Here is a 22,683-nt window from a genome sequence, read left to right as displayed (position 1 = left end):
GAGCTGCTTGACCCACTGAGCTACACCCGTCCAGATTCCTACCCAACCTGCTAATAAATAGAAAATAAATACATTCTTTTAAAATTATTTGTTATTTTAATAATATGGTTTGCACAAAAGTATTTTTTTCACCACAGTTTTAAATTTGACTCACTTTTGTTCATTTAATATAGACACTATAGTTCTTTGTGTTGTAGAAATTTTTTGAACTATATAATTGTTTATTACATTATATGTATTACATTAAGTTTACATTCCCACACAAAAATCGTGAATCTAAAAATGGATAGCAGTATTTTTTAAAAATAATATCAAAATATATTTTTCTATATTGTAAATAGTTGTACAAAGACCAAATACAAATGACGTGGTATGTTATAATTACATTTATTATTAGAAAATATTCCACAGAGACCATTAGAATTATTTAAGGATTTTGTAGGTTTAGGGTTTCTGTAATGCAAAAATGTTGCTTACTAAGCAACTTACATTATTGTTTTAGTAGTAGTTCTATCTTATACCAAAACTGAGGTGAACAGAAACATAAAAGCTGTGATGCTACATTTACACCAGCTTCGGCAACACGCATTAAAGCGACCACTTCCAATGAAAAGTCTATGTAAACGTGCGTGTCAGTTTGGGCTTCTGCAATCAAAACTTTTACATTCATGCATCACTACGCAAGTTATTAGGGCCCGAGCACGGAGTGCAAGGACCCTATTGTATCTGTAAGAGTTATTAGGGCCCGAGCACGGAGTGCAAGGACCCTATTGTATCTGTTAGGTTTATTATTATTATTATTATTATTATTATTATTCTTCCGACTTTTCCGTCGCCTTTTTGAGGCCTTTAACATACCCCAAAACTCACCAAATTTTGTATACACATCAGGAGTCGCGAAAAATTTCATATTTTATAGGAGAACGGCATAGGTAAACAAAAATGGCTCGATAGCGCCACCTGCAAAATTTGTTTTCGCGAGCACCTCCATATGCTTTATAGTACAAACCTGATTTTAACAGGGCATGTTCATCGGATAGAAACCTACAAAAAAGTCTCTTGGGACCAAGCTGTCAGTCGCACAGGAAGTCTGATATTTTGATGACAATATGTCATTTTTGCTGTATTTTGGTCATTTGCAGGCCTCGCTCTAGAACGAACTCCTCCTAGAGATTTGAGAGTAATGACTCCAAACTTTGGTTTTGTAAACTAGACACATGTCCGATGTTAAATTGCAAAGCTTTTAAGTTTTTATGGATGTTTGTGACCATGGCGGCGCGTCAAAATTGGAGGTCGTTTCGAAAACACGCCATGAAAAGAAAAATGGCCATTACTCAGCCATGCATAATCCAATCTGATCCAAAATTGATGTGCATGATTGTAGTCTGACTCTGAACACATCTGCAGTGAAAAAATCTGGAAAAAGTGTAGCGCCACCTGCTGGCAAGAGGAAATGACATGTTTTACTTGGAGCATTACTACTCCGAGTAGGATGAGCCGACACACCTGAAAATGACGTCCACCTGTTGAAAAGCCATTGAAGTTTACTCTGACAAAAAACCATAACTTTCAATGCGGGGGTGTGGTCGTGACAGAGCGGCAAAGTTGGGCATCTCGCTATGCACACAAAAGTTGCTCTCACGTGCACATTCCTTGTCCAATCTCACTGAAATTCAATGGATATGATGAAGCTTCTATTCTGAACCCATGGATATGACAATCTTGGACGAGCTCTATAGCGCCACCTAGTTATTGCATTGGGCACATTCTGCCCTGTATTTTCTCTTTGCTTTGTCCGATGTGCATGAAATTAAAACTGGAGATACTCAGAAGGGTCCTCTCTCATCATGTAAAGTTTCATGGGTGTACACCTGACGGTGCCTGCGTAACAGGAAGTGGTCGATTATGTGCACCCAAATAATAGAAATTTATTATAAATCAGCCGTTTGTCTCAGGAAGCTGAGATTTCAGAATTAGATGCCTTTAATAACCTCCAGCTTTGATATGTAACACTATAGGGTCTACGAGAAACTTCATCACTTGATTTTTTTAATGAAATTTTGGACTGAACAAAGATTTTTAGCATAAATTCTGTTTAGGTTATCAGCACCAAGAATTCAACTTTCATAGGCATTTATGTGCTACTGCTTCCTAAAAAAATTCAGAATGATTGAAGTTACAGGTGACATCTTAGAGAGCATTACATCCAAAAAGGTCCGAAAACGTCTTTTTAGGCAAAACTACAAACACCTATTTTTTTTCATAACTTAATCATCATATATCAACACCATTTATTTTTTTAAATGTAGGGATCTGTGTTTGCTGCCTTCCATATTTTTTTCAGAAGTCCAGGTGAAACAGATGATTTTAAAAAAATCCTGATTCATCCCAAAACCTGTGCTTTTTCCGTCTGGACTCCAAACAAGTGTGTTTTAAAATTACTTATGCTTCAAATATCCACACCAAGTTTCACACGCATATAGCTGAACATGTCTAAATGCTTCTTGAATATTCTTTACAGATATAAAATGAACTGGTCAACTGTAGGATGTCATTTCCTCTTACATGCTTAAGTCTTTTCCTCATGCTGCAGCCTGCTCCTCAATCATCCCTGTTGCTGGAGTCAAATTTCACCCCCCCCCCCCCCCCCCCACACACACACACCAGCTGCCAGTTCATATGCTAACTAACCCAGAAGTGAGGTGACAAGAGTTTAGACACAAGAGGGAGGGCAGACTGCTTTTTCATTTGTTTTGTATGTCTTTCATAGATTTTTATGAATAATCATTGCTTTTCTAGTCATGTAAAATGCAATTAACCTAATATTTTATCTTTTTTTTTTACAAACAAAACATATGAATGTGCTCCAAAACAAAACCCAACTCTCAGTACAGTTCTACAGATGTAACATAAGACTTAGACAGTAAATGTCTCTTTTATCCTTTTTTAATCAATGCTGCAACTTCTTTTCCTTAATATAAATCCAATGAAATTAAACTACAAAACCAAAAAACACAACGTATAGCAAATTTCTCTAAATAAATTATGTGTATATACAATATGTAGCACTTTTAAACAAAATAATAACAAATCCTTCCAATACAAGCACAGAAAAATGGAACACAAAATTTAAAACCCAAATTTGAAATGGCAATTTTAAAAAGATAATTTTTTCAGCCTGCTAAAAGTGCACAATTGTAAAAGCTCTTTTATATAGACAACTGTTTGGTTGCTTAGAGCTCTAAATATAAAAACAATGCCTTTATGGACGTGGCACGGATGGCACGGATGTTCAGCAGGGTAAACCCCAGGAAAGCGGCGGGACCTGATGGAGTTCCCGGAAAGGTTCTGCGGGCCTGCGCCGATCAACTCTCCCAGGTCTTCACAAAAATCTTCAACCTGTCGCTAGCTCAGGCTTTCATCCCTGCTTGCCTGAAGTCATCCACTATCATCCCGATACCCAAAAAGTCCTCATCCACAGCCTTCCTCACGGACTTCCGCCCAGTTGCACTCACTGCTGTCATCACAAAGTGTCTGGAGCGGCTGCTCCTGGGACACATCAAAGACTCCCTCCCTCCAATCTTCGTCCCCCACCAGTTTGCTTACAAAGCAAACAGATCAACGGATGATGCCATTTCCATCACCCTCCACACTGCGCTGAGCCACCTGGAACACAGAGACACCTACGCCAGGATGCTCTTTGTGGACTATAGCTCAGCCTTTAACACAATCATTCCTGACATTCTGGTCAACAAACTGTCTGAACTAGGACTCCACCCACTCACCTGCTCGTGGATCAAGGACTTCCTGACAAACAGACCACAGACAGTCAAACTTGACCCCCACCTCTCCTCCACCCGGACGCTGAGCACAGGCTCCACACAGGGATGTGTGCTGAGTCCTCTGCTGTATACACTGTACACAGCAGACTGCAGACCAGCCCACACCAGCAACACCGTGGTGAAGTTTGCAGACGACACTACTGTGGTGGGGCTGATCTCTGGGGACGACGAGACGGCCTACAGAGACGAAGTCCTGAAACTCTCAAGGTGGTGTCAGGCTAATAACCTCATCCTGAACACCACCAAGACCAAGGAGATCATCCTGGACTTCAGAAAAAACAGAACAGATCCACCCCCACTCTACATCGATGGAAACTGTGTGGAGAGGGTCCACAGCTTCACCCTCCTGGGCACCACCATCTCTGCTGACCTCACATGGTCTAACAACACCATGACTGTCATCAGGAAGGCCCAGCAACGCCTGCACTTCCTGAGAAAACTTAGGAGGAACGACGTCAGCCAGGAGCTGCTGGTAACGTTCTACCGCTCAACCATTGAGAGCATTCTGTCCTATGGCATCACAGTGTGGTTTTCCCACTGCACTGAAGCAGAACGGCAGAGTCTCCAGAGAGTGGTAAAGACAGCGCAGAGGATCATCGGCTGCCCCCTCCCCTCACTGAAGGACATTTAGCAGTCTCGCTGCCTCAGCAGAGTGACTAGCATCACCACTTACTCCACCCATTCTGCTTTCCCTCTGTTTGAACTGCTGCCCTCTGGAAGGAGGTACAGGTCCATCAGAACCAGGACAAACAGACTAAGAAACAGCTTTTTTCCACAGGCAATTATCATACGGAATGCACATACGTCCACCAACCACACCTCACTCTAATTTTACTACAATGCGTGCAATATCCTGACTGTCTAACCGGGTCACTGTGCAATAACTTGATATTTATTAAGCTGTGCTCACAGCAACTCATGTAATTCCATTCTATTTTATTCACAAATATTTAATATTTAACAGTTCCTGTCCATATTGTTCATTTTTTGTTAAGAGTTGTAAATACAGTATTTCTTTTTCTATTCTATTTTTATTTTTATTTTATGTAACTCCTTCACTCCAAGGCTGCTGCAATTTCATTGTATCCCCATGTACAATGACAATAAACGATTCTGATTCTGATTATATCACTTAGACACAGATGGAGAACCATATCAACTGGATTGGTAACAGCAACAACCACCGACCAAGCCGGCAAGCCCTGGCAGAAAAGATCCCCACAAGAAACACTGCAGGCTGTTCCATAAAAAATATAGTTTTACCATTGCCTTGCAGATCACAGTTGAAGTGGTTTAGTTTTCCTAAAAAAATTCAGAATGATTGAAGTTACAGGTGAACTTTTAGACAACATTTGATCCAAAAAGGTCCGAAAACGTCTTTTTAGGCAAAACTGAAAACACCTATTTTTTTGCATAACTTATCTTTCAAATATCAGCACAAAAAAATTAAAAACGGTAGGGATCTGTGTTTGCTGCCTTCCATATTTTTTTCAGACTTAAAAGTGTAACAGATGATTTATAAAAAATCCTTTTTCATCCAAAAACCTGTGTTAAATCTGTCTAGACTTAGTATTAAAAACTCTCCAAGATGAATGTGCCTGACTCCACCTGCAGGTGGATCACAGACTTCCTGACGGACAGACAGCAGTATGTGAGGCTGGGGAAGCTCGTCTCAGATACTCGGACCACAAGCACCGGATCCCCCCAGGGCTGTGTCCTTTCACCCCTGTTACTCTCCCTGTACACAAACAGCTGCACAGCTGGTCACCTGTCTGTCAAACTCCTGAAGTTTGCTGACGACACCACACTCATCGGCCTCATCTCTGACGGAGATGAGTCGGCCTACAGGAGTGAAATAGCCAGGCTGGTGTCATAGTGCAGCGCTAACAACCTGGAGCTTAATGCTCTGAAGACAGTGGAGATGACAGTGGACTTCAGGAAGGCCCCAGCCCCCCTCCCCCCTGTCATCCTCTGTGACTCCCCGGTGACCTCTGTGGAGTCCTTCTGCTTCCTGGGAACCATCATCAGCCAGGACCTCAAGTGGGAGCAGAACATCAGCTCCATCACTAAGAAGGTCCAGCAGAGGATGTACTTCCTGAGGCAGCTGAAGAAGTTTCACCTCCCTGAAAAGATGCTGGTAGACTTTTACACCGCCATCATTGAATCCACCCTCACGTCCTCCATCACAGTCTGGTTCGCTGCGGCCACGGCCAGAGACAAGGCCAAGCTGCAACGCGTCATCCACTCAGCAGAGAAGGTGATCGGCTGCCACCTCCCGTCTCTCCAGGAGCTGCACATCTCCAGGACCTGGAGGCGGGCAGCCAGGATTGTAGCCAACCCCTCTCATCCAGGACATAATCTCTTTCGGCCCCTCCCTTCTGGCAAGAGGCTCCGGTCCATCAGGACCAGGACCTCGCGCCACAAGAACAGCTTCTTCCCCACTGCAGTCAGCCTGCTGAACAGTACCCCAACTCCCCCAGGTGACCCCCCCTCCCCCCCCCGCCCACCAAAGGACTGTCGGTGCCACTTACAGGCCCCACCATCCCAGCCCATCTGTGCTCCCACTTTAATTCACCTTACTCTACTGTATATAGTGTGTTGTTGTTGTTAACTTAATTTTTAACTTATTCTTAATTGCACTATACACCAAGTCAAATTCCTCGTTTTGTAAAGTGCGCTCTACTGAACCTGGCAATAAAACTTTTTCTGATTTCTGATTCTATTAATCATTGTTTTTTATTCATTCAAAATGCAATTAAATCAATATTTTATCTTTTTTCTTTTCCTTTTTCTTTTTTTTTATCTCTTATATCCTTTTTTATAATCAATGTTTGAACTTCTTTTCCTTTCTATTGTCATGGTTTCAGTTTGTTGTCTTTTTTTTCGCTTTAGTTCTTGTTCTGTCTTGTTTGGTTCTGTTTCCTGTTTTATTTTGAAAGGTTTCCTGTCTTGTCATGTTTCTTGAGTTTTACTTCCTTTGGTCCCCATCTGCCCTAATCGTGTTCACCTGTGTCTTGTCTGCCCTGTCTGTATATAAGTCTTGTCTCTGCCTTCCTCCTGTGCTGGTCCATTAACTTCTGCTCATGTTGATCACGTCTTCTTGTCTGGCGTCCATGTCCCTTGCCATGCCACAGTAAGTTTTTGTTTTTAGTTTTGTCATCCTGCTCTGCAGCGCTTTTTGTTAGTTAAATAAACCCACTTGCCCTGAACCCGTTTGCCTCCCGTCTCTGCGCCTGGGTCCTACCTGCTGTCGAGCCCCCCCCCCACACGACATCTATACATCCAATGAAATTAAACTACAAATCAACAAACACAACTGATAACAAATGTCTCTAAAAAATGATGTGTATATTTGCAGAACCTTAAAAACACCAAACAAATAACAAATGCTTCCCAAATAAAGCACAAAAAATGGAACACAAAATGTAAAACCCAAGTTAGAAATTGCAATTTGAAAAGATACTTTTTTCATCAGCTTTTCAAAATCAATCACCAATTCTACTCTTCTGTGGATGAAACAAAGAACTCCAGAACAATGAAGCCATTTCTCTAAGTCTCTCTCACCTTCAGTTTTAAACAAGGTCTGTGAAAATCCACCATACATTGGTCACATGAACTCAGAGACCTGCTAAAAGTGCACAATTGTAAAAGCTCTTTTATATAGACAACTGTTTGTTTGCTTAGAGCTGTAAATATAAAAAAAAATGCTTTTCTATCACCTAGACACAGATGGAGAACCATATCAACTGGATTAATAACAGGGTGGCATGTTTAGACAAAATGAAGCTGTCCATCACATTTTTGACCTAAACATGTAAACACATCCTTGGCTCTGCGGTTAGGAAATGGTATTTGGGAATCTCTTTATACCAGGAGCCAGCCTGGCCATTGGAACATCGCCACAGTGCCCATCCAGACTGGGACAGCAACGGGGTCCACTTCAGAGCCGTGAGCTGCTGTGTTTAACTCCAGCTGTCCCAGCAAGGGAGACAACTGCAGCAACATCCACTGACCAAGCTGACAAGCCCTGGCAGAAAAGATCCCCACAAGAAAAACACTGGCTCAGGCAGGCTGGTCAAAAAAAAATAGTTTTGCCATTGTCTTGCAGCTCGCAGATCAAGTGGTTTAGTTTTCCAGTAATGTCAGTCAAGAATGCAAGTTCAGATTCACAATGTTCATATTCACCATATTCAACAGACATCTCCTCCAATAGCACCTTAAAAATCCTGTGCTGTTTTGCTTTGCAGCTGAGGTTGTTTACGATTTTCAGAATAAGAGTCATTATATGTCCAGAGCCAATCACTTCTGCACATAAGGCCTGCTGGTGAATGACGCAGCAGTAATGCAGACATTTTGGAAAGTCTGGGTCAGCTTTACAGTGAGTGATGAAACCTGTTTGTCTATTGATCATAGCAGGAGTCCCATCTGCAGTCACTGCTACCAGCTTTTCTAATTGTACCTTTTTCTGCACAAAAACTCCTTCACCGTGTTATACATTTCAACTCCTCTTGTAGTTGTCTGTTAGGGCAGATGTGTCAGGAGTTCTTCTCTTGTGGAAACCAAAAGCTATGCTGTACTGTTGCCGTCCACAGACTCATTACACTGGACGTTAACCACCTGCACTTTGCAAGATCCCGGTCCAGCTAATTGGCCAAGTTATCAGACATAGCTGACACTCATCTAGACATTGTAGTGGAAATTGAATGAGTTCTATTGTTCTCATCCTTAGGGACAGTGATAGCAATTATCATCATTGCTTGAATTTTTTTCATGCTATATGCAAAAGTCTTTGTCCCTTAAGGCAACAGATTACAGCCCCCCCCCCCCCCCCCCCAGGCAGCTGTCGTATTAACAATAGCTTGGAGCTCCAGAATGGACAAGAAAAAACGACGAGAATGGCTCGAGCAGGGCGTTGCTCACGGGGCGGTCGCTCGTGCCATGCGGTCGCACGTGCTCGGGCCCGCTAAATGCTACTTGTAGCTTTAATTATTATTATTCTTTTTCTTCCGACGGAAGAGTCGCCTTTTTGAGGCCTTTAACATACCCCAAAACTCACCAAATTTGGCACACACATCAGGAGTTGCGAAAAATTTCGTATTTTACAGGAGATTGGCATGGGCGCACAAAAACGGCTCGACAGCGCCACCTACAGTGACATTTGTCCCGAGCCCCCGCATATGCTTTGACATACAAGCTTGATTTTTTCAGGACATGTTCATCAGATGGAAACCTACAAAAAAGTCTCTTGGTACCAAGCTGTCAGTCGCACAGGAAGTCTGCTATATTGGTGTCAATATGTCATTTTTGCTCTATTTTGGACATTTGTAGGCCTCCTTCTAGAACGAACTCCTCCTAGAGATTTATGAATAATGACTCCAAACTTTGGTTTTGTAAACTAGACCCATGTCCAATGTTAAATTGCGAAGCTTTAAAGGTATTAAGGATGTTTGTGACCGTGGCGGCGCGTCGAACTTGGAGGTCATTTTGAAAACACGCCATGAAAAGAAAAATGGCCATTACTCAGCCATGCAAAATCCAATCTGATCCAAAGTTGATATGCATGATTGTAGTCTGACTCTGAACACATCTGCAGTGGAAGAATCTGGAGCAAGTGTAGCGCCACCTGCTGGCAGCAGGAAATGACATGTTTGACTTGGAGCATCACTGCTCCAAGTAGGATGAGCCGACACACCTCAAAATGATGTCCACCTGTTGAAAAGCCATTGAAGTTTACTCTGATAAAAAGCCATAACTTTCAACGCAGGGGTGTGGTCGTGACAGAGCGGCGAAGTTGGGCGTCTCGCCGTGCACACAAAAGTTGCTCTCACGTGCACATTCCTTGTCCAATCTCACTGAAATTCAATGGAGGTAATGAGGCTTCCATTCTGAACCAATGGATATGACAATCTTGGACGAACTCCACAGCGCCACCTAGATATTGACAAATACATTTTATGTCACATTCTGACCTATCTTTTCTCTGCGCTTCGTCCGACGTGCATGAAATTAAAACTGGAGATACTCAGAAAGGTCATCTCTCATCATCTAAAATTTCATGGGTGTACATCTGACTGTGCCTTCATAAGGCCCCCCCAAACAGGAAGTGGTCAATTGCACTTACTCATAAAACAAAGCTTCATAGCAAATCAGCCGTTTGTCTCAGGAAGCTGAGATTTCAGAGTTAGATGCCTCTTACAAATCTCCAACTTTGATAGATAGCACTATAGGGTCTACGAGAAACTTCATACCGGTGTTTTTCCTATGCAATTTTGGACTGAACAAAGATTTTTAGCATAAATTCTGTTTAGGTTATCAGCACCAAGAATTCAACTTTCATAGGCATTTATGTGCTACTGCTTCCTAAAAAAATTCAGAATTATTGAAGTTACAGGTGAACTTTTAGACATCATTTCATCCAAAAAGGTCCGAAAACGTCTTTTTAGGCAAAACTGCAAACACCTATTTTTTTGCATAACTTATCTTTCAAATATCAGCACAAAAAAATTAAAAACGGTAGGGATCTGTGTTTGCTGCCTTCCACATTTTTTTCAGACTTAAAAGTGTAACAGATGATTTATAAAAAATCCTTTTTCATCCAAAAACCTGTGTTAAATCTGTCTAGACTCCAAACAAACATTTTTTTATGGTAACTTATGTTTCAACAATCGACACCAATTTTCACAGACCTATAGCTGAACATGTCCCATAGCTACCTGAATATTTTCATAGATATAAAATGAACTGGTCATTCTAACATCTGGCATTCTAACATCTAACATCTTACATGTCAAAGCCTCTCTCAGCCTGGCTCTGCTGAAGGAGTCGTGTTACAACCCCGCCCCCTCCTGCTGGGACCCCTGCTATGTAAATTAGCAAGCAGTGAACAGAGAGATGAGGAGTAAGAATGACCATTATTCAGGCATGCATAATCCAAAGACAGCCAGTTAAACACTGAAAGACATATCTTTTCGGTATGTCTTTCATACATCTTTAGTATTAAAAACTCTCCAAGATGAATGTGCCTGACTCCACCCGCAGGTGGATCACAGACTTCCTGACGGACAGACAGCAGTATGTGAGGCTGGGGAAGCTCGTCTCAGATACTCGGACCACAAGCACCGGATCCCCCTAGGGCTGTGTCCTTTCACCCCTGTTACTCTCCCTGTACACAAACAGCTGCACAGCTGGTCACCTGTCTGTCAAACTCCTGAAGTTTGCTGACGACACCACACTCATCGGCCTCATCTCTGACGGAGATGAGTCGGCCTACAGGAGTGAAATAGCCAGGCTGGTGTCATAGTGCAGCGCTAACAACCTGGAGCTTAATGCTCTGAAGACAGTGGAGATGACAGTGGACTTCAGGAAGGCCCCAGCCCCCCTCCCCCCTGTCATCCTCTGTGACTCCCCGGTGACCTCTGTGGAGTCCTTCTGCTTCCTGGGAACCATCATCAGCCAGGACCTCAAGTGGGAGCAGAACATCAGCTCCATCACTAAGAAGGTCCAGCAGAGGATGTACTTCCTGAGGCAGCTGAAGAAGTTTCACCTCCCTGAAAAGATGCTGGTAGACTTTTACACCGCCATCATCGAATCCACCCTCACGTCCTCCATCACAGTCTGGTTCGCTGCGGCCACGGCCAGAGACAAGGCCAAGTTGCAACGCGTCATCCACTCAGCAGAGAAGGTGATCGGCTGCCACCTCCCGTCTCTCCAGGAACTGCACATCTCCAGGACCTGGAGGCGGGCAGCCAGGATTGTAGCCAACCCCTCTCATCCAGGACATAATCTCTTTCTGCCCCTCCCTTCTGGCAAGAGGCTCCGGTCCATCAGGACCAGGACCTCGCGCCACAAGAACAGCTTCTTCCCCACTGCAGCCAGCCTGCTGAACAGAACCCCAACTCCCCCAGGTGACCCCCCCTCCCCCCCCCGCCCACCAAAGGACTGTCGGTGCCACTTACAGGCCCCACCATCCCAGCCCATCTGTGCTCCCACTTTAATTCACCTTACTCTACTGTATATAGTGTGTTGTTGTTGTTAACTTAATTTTTAACTTATTCTTAATTGCACTATACACCAAGTCAAATTCCTCGTTTTGTAAAGTGCGCTCTACTGAACCTGGCAATAAAACTTTTTCTGATTCCTGATTCTGATTCTGATTCTATTAATCATTGTTTTTTATCTATTCAAAATGCAATTAAATCAATATTTTATCTTTTTTCTTTTCCTTTTTCTTTTTTTTTATCTCTTATATCCTTTTTTATAATCAATGTTTGAACTTCTTTTCCTTTCTATTGTCATGGTTTCAGTTTGTTGTCTTTTTTTTCGCTTTAGTTCTTGTTCTGTCTTGTTTGGTTCTGTTTCCAGTTTTATTTTGAAAGGTTTCCTGTCTTGTCATGTTTCTTGAGTTTTACTTCCTTTGGTCCCCATCTGCCCTAATCGTGTTCACCTGTGTCTTGTCTGCCCTGTCTGTATATAAGTCTTGTCTCTGCCTTCCTCCTGTGCTGGTCCATTAACTTCTGCTCATGTTGATCACGTCTTCTTGTCTGGCGTCCATGTCCCTTGCCATGCCACAGTAAGTTTTTGTTTTTAGTTTTGTCATCCTGCTCTGCAGCGCTTTTTGTTAGTTAAATAAACCCACTTGCCCTGAACCCGTTTGCCTCCCGTCTCTGCGCCTGGGTCCTACCTGCTCTCGAGCCTCCCCCCCACACGACATCTATACATCCAATGAAATTAAACTACAAATCAACAAACACAACTGATAACAAATGTCTCTAAAAAATGATGTGTATATTTGCAGAACCTTAAAAACACCAAACAAATAACAAATGCTTCCCAATTAAAGCACAAAAAATGGAACACAAAATGTAAAACCCAAGTTAGAAATTGCAATTTGAAAAAGATACTTTTTTCAGCAGCTTTTCAAAATCAATCACCAATTCTACTCTTCTGTAAATGAAACAAAGAACTCCAGAACAATGAAGCCATTTCTCTAAGTCTCTCTCACCTTCAGTTTTAAACAAGGTCTGTGAAAATCCACCATACATTGGTCACATGAACTCAGAGACCTGCTAAAAGTGCACAATTGTAAAAGCTCTTTTATATAGACAACTGTTTGTTTGCTTAGAGCTCTAAATATAAAAAAAAATGCTTTTCTATCACCTAGACACAGATGGAGAACCATATCAACTGGATTAATAACAGGGTGGCATGTTTAGACAACATGAAGCTGTCCATCACATTTTTGACCTAAACATGTAAACACATCCTTGGCTCTGCGGTTAGGAAATGGTATTTGGGAATCTCTTTATACCAGGAGCCAGCCTGGCCATTGGAACATCGCCACAGTGCCCATCCAGACTGGGACAGCAACGGGGTCCACTTCAGAGCCGTGAGCTGCTGTGTTTAACTCCAGCTGTCCCAGCAAGGGAGACAACTGCAGCAACATCCACTGACCAAGCTGACAAGCCCTGGCAGAAAAGATCCCCACAAGAAAAACACTGGCTCAGGCAGGCTGGTCAAAAAAAAATAGTTTTGCCAATGTCTTGCAGCTCGCAGATCAAGTGGTTTAGTTTTCCAGTAATGTCAGTCAAGAATGCAAGTTCAGATTCACAATGTTCATATTCACCATATTCAACAGACATCTCCTCCAATAGCACCTTAAAAATCCTGTGCTGTTTTGCTTTGCAGCTGAGGTTGTTTACGATTTTCAGAATAAGAGTCATTATATGTCCAGAGCCAATCACTTCTGCACATAAGGCCTGCTGGTGAATGACGCAGCAGTAATGCAGACATTTTGGAAAGTCTGGGTCAGCTTTACAGTGAGTGATGAAACCTGTTTGTCTATTAATCATAGCAGGAGTCCCATCTGCAGTCACTGCTACCAGCTTTTCTAATTGTACCTTTTTCTGCACAAAAACTCCTTCACCGTGTTATACATTTCAACTCCTCTTGTAGTTGTCTGTTAGGGCAGATGTGTCAGGAGTTCTTCTCTTGTGGAAACCAAAAGCTATGCTGTACTGTTGCCGTCCACAGACTCATCACACTGGACGTTAACCACCTGCACTTTGCAAGATCCCGGTCCAGCTAATTGGCCAAGTTATCAGACATAGCTGACACTCATCTAGACATTGTAGTGGAAATTGAATGAGTTCTATTGTTCTCATCCATAGGGACAGTGATAGCAATTATCATCATTGCTTGAATTTTTTTCATGCTATATGCAAAAGTCTTTGTCCCTTAAGGCAACAGATTACAGCCCCCCCCCCCCCCCCCCCCCCCAGGCTGCTGTTGTATTAACAATAGCTTGGAGCTCCAGAATGGACAAGAAAAAACGACGAGAATGGCTCGAGCAGGGCGTTGCTCACGGGGCGGTCGCTCGTGCCATGCGGTCGCACGTGCTCGGGCCCGCTAAATGCTACTTGTAGCTTTAATTATTATTATTATTAGGGCCCGAGCACGTAGTGCAAGGACCCTATTGTATTTACTCGGATTATTAGGGCCCGAGCACGGAGTGCAAGGACCCTATTGTATCTGTTAGGTTTATTATTATTATTATTATTATTATTATTATTCTTCCGACTTTTCCGTCGCCTTTTTGAGGCCTTTAACATACCCCAAAACTCACCAAATTTTGTATACACATCAGGAGTCGCGAAAAATTTCATATTTTATAGGAGAACGGCATAGGTAAACAAAAATGGCTCGATAGCGCCACCTGCAAAATTTGTTTTCGCGAGCACCTCCATATGCTTTATAGTACAAACCTGATTTTAACAGGGCATGTTCATCGGATAGAAACCTACAAAAAAGTCTCTTGGGACCAAGCTGTCAGTCGCACAGGAAGTCTGATATTTTGATGACAATATGTCATTTTTGCTGTATTTTGGTCATTTGCAGGCCTCGCTCTAGAACGAACTCCTCCTAGAGATTTGAGAGTAATGACTCCAAACTTTGGTTTTGTAAACTAGACACATGTCCGATGTTAAATTGCAAAGCTTTTAAGTTTTTATGGATGTTTGTGACCATGGCGGCGCGTCAAAATTGGAGGTCGTTTCGAAAACACGCCATGAAAAGAAAAATGGCCATTACTCAGCCATGCATAATCCAATCTGATCCAAAATTGATGTGCATGATTGTAGTCTGACTCTGAACACATCTGCAGTGAAAAAATCTGGAAAAAGTGTAGCGCCACCTGCTGGCAAGAGGAAATGACATGTTTTACTTGGAGCATTACTACTCCGAGTAGGATGAGCCGACACACCTGAAAATGACGTCCACCTGTTGAAAAGCCATTGAAGTTTACTCTGACAAAAAACCATAACTTTCAATGCGGGGGTGTGGTCGTGACAGAGCGGCAAAGTTGGGCATCTCGCTATGCACACAAAAGTTGCTCTCACGTGCACATTCCTTGTCCAATCTCACTGAAATTCAATGGATATGATGAAGCTTCTATTCTGAACCCATGGATATGACAATCTTGGACGAGCTCTATAGCGCCACCTAGTTATTGCATTGGGCACATTCTGCCCTGTATTTTCTCTTTGCTTTGTCCGATGTGCATGAAATTAAAACTGGAGATACTCAGAAGGGTCCTCTCTCATCATGTAAAGTTTCATGGGTGTACACCTGACGGTGCCTGCGTAACAGGAAGTGGTCGATTATGTGCACCCAAATAATAGAAATTTATTATAAATCAGCCGTTTGTCTCAGGAAGCTGAGATTTCAGAATTAGATGCCTTTAATAACCTCCAGCTTTGATATGTAACACTATAGGGTCTACGAGAAACTTCATCACTTGATTTTTTTAATGAAATTTTGGACTGAACAAAGATTTTTAGCATAAATTCTGTTTAGGTTATCAGCACCAAGAATTCAACTTTCATAGGCATTTATGTGCTACTGCTTCCTAAAAAAATTCAGAATGATTGAAGTTACAGGTGACATCTTAGAGAGCATTACATCCAAAAAGGTCCGAAAACGTCTTTTTAGGCAAAACTACAAACACCTATTTTTTTTCATAACTTAATCATCATATATCAACACCATTTATTTTTTTAAATGTAGGGATCTGTGTTTGCTGCCTTCCATATTTTTTTCAGAAGTCCAGGTGAAACAGATGATTTTAAAAAAATCCTGATTCATCCCAAAACCTGTGCTTTTTCCGTCTGGACTCCAAACAAGTGTGTTTTAAAATTACTTATGCTTCAAATATCCACACCAAGTTTCACACGCATATAGCTGAACATGTCTAAATGCTTCTTGAATATTCTTTACAGATATAAAATGAACTGGTCAACTGTAGGATGTCATTTCCTCTTACATGCTTAAGTCTTTTCCTCATGCTGCAGCCTGCTCCTCAATCATCCCTGTTGCTGGAGTCAAATTTCACCCCCCCCCCCCCCCCCCCACACACACACACCAGCTGCCAGTTCATATGCTAACTAACCCAGAAGTGAGGTGACAAGAGTTTAGACACAAGAGGGAGGGCAGACTGCTTTTTCATTTGTTTTGTATGTCTTTCATAGATTTTTATGAATAATCATTGCTTTTCTAGTCATGTAAAATGCAATTAACCTAATATTTTATCTTTTTTTTTTACAAACAAAACATATGAATGTGCTCCAAAACAAAACCCAACTCTCAGTACAGTTCTACAGATGTAACATAAGACTTAGACAGTAAATGTCTCTTTTATCCTTTTTTAATCAATGCTGCAACTTCTTTTCCTTAATATAAATCCAATGAAATTAAACTACAAAACCAAAAAACACAACGTATAGCAAATTTCTCTAAATAAATTATGTGTATATACAATATGTAGCACTTTTAAACAAAATAATAACAAATCCTTCCAATACAAGCACAGAAAAATGGAACACAAAATTTAAAACCCAAATTTGAAATGGCAATTTTAAAAAGATAATTTTTTCAGCCTGCTAAAAGTGCACAATTGTAAAAGCTCTTTTATATAGACAACTGTTTGGTTGCTTAGAGCTCTAAATATAAAAACAATGCCTTTATGGACGTGGCACGGATGGCACGGATGTTCAGCAGGGTAAACCCCAGGAAAGCGGCGGGACCTGATGGAGTTCCCGGAAAGGTTCTGCGGGCCTGCGCCGATCAACTCTCCCAGGTCTTCACAAAAATCTTCAACCTGTCGCTAGCTCAGGCTTTCATCCCTGCTTGCCTGAAGTCATCCACTATCATCCCGATACCCAAAAAGTCCTCATCCACAGCCTTCCTCACGGACTTCCGCCCAGTTGCACTCACTGCTGTCATCACAAAGTGTCTGGAGCGGCTGCTCCTGGGACACATCAAAGACTCCCTCCCTCCAATCTTCGTCCCCCACCAGTTTGCTTACAAAGCAAACAGATCAACGGATGATGCCATTTCCATCACCCTCCACACTGCGCTGAGCCACCTGGAACACAGAGACACCTACGCCAGGATGCTCTTTGTGGACTATAGCTCAGCCTTTAACACAATCATTCCTGACATTCTGGTCAACAAACTGTCTGAACTAGGACTCCACCCACTCACCTGCTCGTGGATCAAGGACTTCCTGACAAACAGACCACAGACAGTCAAACTTGACCCCCACCTCTCCTCCACCCGGACGCTGAGCACAGGCTCCACACAGGGATGTGTGCTGAGTCCTCTGCTGTATACACTGTACACAGCAGACTGCAGACCAGCCCACACCAGCAACACCGTGGTGAAGTTTGCAGACGACACTACTGTGGTGGGGCTGATCTCTGGGGACGACGAGACGGCCTACAGAGACGAAGTCCTGAAACTCTCAAGGTGGTGTCAGGCTAATAACCTCATCCTGAACACCACCAAGACCAAGGAGATCATCCTGGACTTCAGAAAAAACAGAACAGATCCACCCCCACTCTACATCGATGGAAACTGTGTGGAGAGGGTCCACAGCTTCACCCTCCTGGGCACCACCATCTCTGCTGACCTCACATGGTCTAACAACACCATGACTGTCATCAGGAAGGCCCAGCAACGCCTGCACTTCCTGAGAAAACTTAGGAGGAACGACGTCAGCCAGGAGCTGCTGGTAACGTTCTACCGCTCAACCATTGAGAGCATTCTGTCCTATGGCATCACAGTGTGGTTTTCCCACTGCACTGAAGCAGAACGGCAGAGTCTCCAGAGAGTGGTAAAGACAGCGCAGAGGATCATCGGCTGCCCCCTCCCCTCACTGAAGGACATTTAGCAGTCTCGCTGCCTCAGCAGAGTGACTAGCATCACCACTTACTCCACCCATTCTGCTTTCCCTCTGTTTGAACTGCTGCCCTCTGGAAGGAGGTACAGGTCCATCAGAACCAGGACAAACAGACTAAGAAACAGCTTTTTTCCACAGGCAATTATCATACGGAATGCACATACGTCCACCAACCACACCTCACTCTAATTTTACTACAATGCGTGCAATATCCTGACTGTCTAACCGGGTCACTGTGCAATAACTTGATATTTATTAAGCTGTGCTCACAGCAACTCATGTAATTCCATTCTATTTTATTCACAAATATTTAATATTTAACAGTTCCTGTCCATATTGTTCATTTTTTGTTAAGAGTTGTAAATACAGTATTTCTTTTTCTATTCTATTTTTATTTTTATTTTATGTAACTCCTTCACTCCAAGGCTGCTGCAATTTCATTGTATCCCCATGTACAATGACAATAAACGATTCTGATTCTGATTATATCACTTAGACACAGATGGAGAACCATATCAACTGGATTGGTAACAGCAACAACCACCGACCAAGCCGGCAAGCCCTGGCAGAAAAGATCCCCACAAGAAACACTGCAGGCTGTTCCATAAAAAATATAGTTTTACCATTGCCTTGCAGATCACAGTTGAAGTGGTTTAGTTTTCCTAAAAAAATTCAGAATGATTGAAGTTACAGGTGAACTTTTAGACAACATTTGATCCAAAAAGGTCCGAAAACGTCTTTTTAGGCAAAACTGAAAACACCTATTTTTTTGCATAACTTATCTTTCAAATATCAGCACAAAAAAATTAAAAACGGTAGGGATCTGTGTTTGCTGCCTTCCATATTTTTTTCAGACTTAAAAGTGTAACAGATGATTTATAAAAAATCCTTTTTCATCCAAAAACCTGTGTTAAATCTGTCTAGACTTAGTATTAAAAACTCTCCAAGATGAATGTGCCTGACTCCACCTGCAGGTGGATCACAGACTTCCTGACGGACAGACAGCAGTATGTGAGGCTGGGGAAGCTCGTCTCAGATACTCGGACCACAAGCACCGGATCCCCCCAGGGCTGTGTCCTTTCACCCCTGTTACTCTCCCTGTACACAAACAGCTGCACAGCTGGTCACCTGTCTGTCAAACTCCTGAAGTTTGCTGACGACACCACACTCATCGGCCTCATCTCTGACGGAGATGAGTCGGCCTACAGGAGTGAAATAGCCAGGCTGGTGTCATAGTGCAGCGCTAACAACCTGGAGCTTAATGCTCTGAAGACAGTGGAGATGACAGTGGACTTCAGGAAGGCCCCAGCCCCCCTCCCCCCTGTCATCCTCTGTGACTCCCCGGTGACCTCTGTGGAGTCCTTCTGCTTCCTGGGAACCATCATCAGCCAGGACCTCAAGTGGGAGCAGAACATCAGCTCCATCACTAAGAAGGTCCAGCAGAGGATGTACTTCCTGAGGCAGCTGAAGAAGTTTCACCTCCCTGAAAAGATGCTGGTAGACTTTTACACCGCCATCATTGAATCCACCCTCACGTCCTCCATCACAGTCTGGTTCGCTGCGGCCACGGCCAGAGACAAGGCCAAGCTGCAACGCGTCATCCACTCAGCAGAGAAGGTGATCGGCTGCCACCTCCCGTCTCTCCAGGAGCTGCACATCTCCAGGACCTGGAGGCGGGCAGCCAGGATTGTAGCCAACCCCTCTCATCCAGGACATAATCTCTTTCGGCCCCTCCCTTCTGGCAAGAGGCTCCGGTCCATCAGGACCAGGACCTCGCGCCACAAGAACAGCTTCTTCCCCACTGCAGTCAGCCTGCTGAACAGTACCCCAACTCCCCCAGGTGACCCCCCCTCCCCCCCCCGCCCACCAAAGGACTGTCGGTGCCACTTACAGGCCCCACCATCCCAGCCCATCTGTGCTCCCACTTTAATTCACCTTACTCTACTGTATATAGTGTGTTGTTGTTGTTAACTTAATTTTTAACTTATTCTTAATTGCACTATACACCAAGTCAAATTCCTCGTTTTGTAAAGTGCGCTCTACTGAACCTGGCAATAAAACTTTTTCTGATTTCTGATTCTATTAATCATTGTTTTTTATTCATTCAAAATGCAATTAAATCAATATTTTATCTTTTTTCTTTTCCTTTTTCTTTTTTTTTATCTCTTATATCCTTTTTTATAATCAATGTTTGAACTTCTTTTCCTTTCTATTGTCATGGTTTCAGTTTGTTGTCTTTTTTTTCGCTTTAGTTCTTGTTCTGTCTTGTTTGGTTCTGTTTCCTGTTTTATTTTGAAAGGTTTCCTGTCTTGTCATGTTTCTTGAGTTTTACTTCCTTTGGTCCCCATCTGCCCTAATCGTGTTCACCTGTGTCTTGTCTGCCCTGTCTGTATATAAGTCTTGTCTCTGCCTTCCTCCTGTGCTGGTCCATTAACTTCTGCTCATGTTGATCACGTCTTCTTGTCTGGCGTCCATGTCCCTTGCCATGCCACAGTAAGTTTTTGTTTTTAGTTTTGTCATCCTGCTCTGCAGCGCTTTTTGTTAGTTAAATAAACCCACTTGCCCTGAACCCGTTTGCCTCCCGTCTCTGCGCCTGGGTCCTACCTGCTGTCGAGCCCCCCCCCCACACGACATCTATACATCCAATGAAATTAAACTACAAATCAACAAACACAACTGATAACAAATGTCTCTAAAAAATGATGTGTATATTTGCAGAACCTTAAAAACACCAAACAAATAACAAATGCTTCCCAAATAAAGCACAAAAAATGGAACACAAAATGTAAAACCCAAGTTAGAAATTGCAATTTGAAAAGATACTTTTTTCATCAGCTTTTCAAAATCAATCACCAATTCTACTCTTCTGTGGATGAAACAAAGAACTCCAGAACAATGAAGCCATTTCTCTAAGTCTCTCTCACCTTCAGTTTTAAACAAGGTCTGTGAAAATCCACCATACATTGGTCACATGAACTCAGAGACCTGCTAAAAGTGCACAATTGTAAAAGCTCTTTTATATAGACAACTGTTTGTTTGCTTAGAGCTGTAAATATAAAAAAAAATGCTTTTCTATCACCTAGACACAGATGGAGAACCATATCAACTGGATTAATAACAGGGTGGCATGTTTAGACAAAATGAAGCTGTCCATCACATTTTTGACCTAAACATGTAAACACATCCTTGGCTCTGCGGTTAGGAAATGGTATTTGGGAATCTCTTTATACCAGGAGCCAGCCTGGCCATTGGAACATCGCCACAGTGCCCATCCAGACTGGGACAGCAACGGGGTCCACTTCAGAGCCGTGAGCTGCTGTGTTTAACTCCAGCTGTCCCAGCAAGGGAGACAACTGCAGCAACATCCACTGACCAAGCTGACAAGCCCTGGCAGAAAAGATCCCCACAAGAAAAACACTGGCTCAGGCAGGCTGGTCAAAAAAAAATAGTTTTGCCATTGTCTTGCAGCTCGCAGATCAAGTGGTTTAGTTTTCCAGTAATGTCAGTCAAGAATGCAAGTTCAGATTCACAATGTTCATATTCACCATATTCAACAGACATCTCCTCCAATAGCACCTTAAAAATCCTGTGCTGTTTTGCTTTGCAGCTGAGGTTGTTTACGATTTTCAGAATAAGAGTCATTATATGTCCAGAGCCAATCACTTCTGCACATAAGGCCTGCTGGTGAATGACGCAGCAGTAATGCAGACATTTTGGAAAGTCTGGGTCAGCTTTACAGTGAGTGATGAAACCTGTTTGTCTATTGATCATAGCAGGAGTCCCATCTGCAGTCACTGCTACCAGCTTTTCTAATTGTACCTTTTTCTGCACAAAAACTCCTTCACCGTGTTATACATTTCAACTCCTCTTGTAGTTGTCTGTTAGGGCAGATGTGTCAGGAGTTCTTCTCTTGTGGAAACCAAAAGCTATGCTGTACTGTTGCCGTCCACAGACTCATTACACTGGACGTTAACCACCTGCACTTTGCAAGATCCCGGTCCAGCTAATTGGCCAAGTTATCAGACATAGCTGACACTCATCTAGACATTGTAGTGGAAATTGAATGAGTTCTATTGTTCTCATCCTTAGGGACAGTGATAGCAATTATCATCATTGCTTGAATTTTTTTCATGCTATATGCAAAAGTCTTTGTCCCTTAAGGCAACAGATTACAGCCCCCCCCCCCCCCCCCAGGCAGCTGTCGTATTAACAATAGCTTGGAGCTCCAGAATGGACAAGAAAAAACGACGAGAATGGCTCGAGCAGGGCGTTGCTCACGGGGCGGTCGCTCGTGCCATGCGGTCGCACGTGCTCGGGCCCGCTAAATGCTACTTGTAGCTTTAATTAAACTTGTGTTCTGCTTTACGCCCAAAATGTGTGGCTTTTGAATGCGAGATAAAAGTTAAACCAGTTGAACTTTCACCAATCAGGGTAGGTATTCATAGGTGGCGTCCATTCTAATTCATGGAAGTCGCAAAGGTTTGGAATTATGTGACACCAAGTCTTTTATATATCAGAATAGAGGCATAAAAGAAAAAGCCTGGACCAAGATTTACGAGATTAGCACTAAATTGAAATTTCGCACCAAGCGTCTTCCAACTGTAGCTA

The 22,683-nt window shown here is 42.8% G+C and overlaps 1 protein-coding gene across 2 annotated transcripts in view; it reads right to left on the bottom strand.

Moving 5' to 3' along the window:
• LOC101154949 (chemokine-like protein TAFA-2) overlaps positions 1-22,683 on the bottom strand; it is a 110,106-nt gene that overhangs the window by 41,613 nt on the left and 45,810 nt on the right. The window lies entirely within an intron of this gene.

Source organism: Oryzias latipes, chromosome 7 (genome assembly GCF_053564925.1).
Source record: "Oryzias latipes strain Hd-rR chromosome 7, Olatipes_Hd-rR_3.1".
Classification (NCBI taxonomy): domain Eukaryota; kingdom Metazoa; phylum Chordata; class Actinopteri; order Beloniformes; family Adrianichthyidae; genus Oryzias; species Oryzias latipes.
Note: the sequence above shows the minus strand (reverse complement) of the source record. Positions and strands in the feature narration are given on the sequence as shown.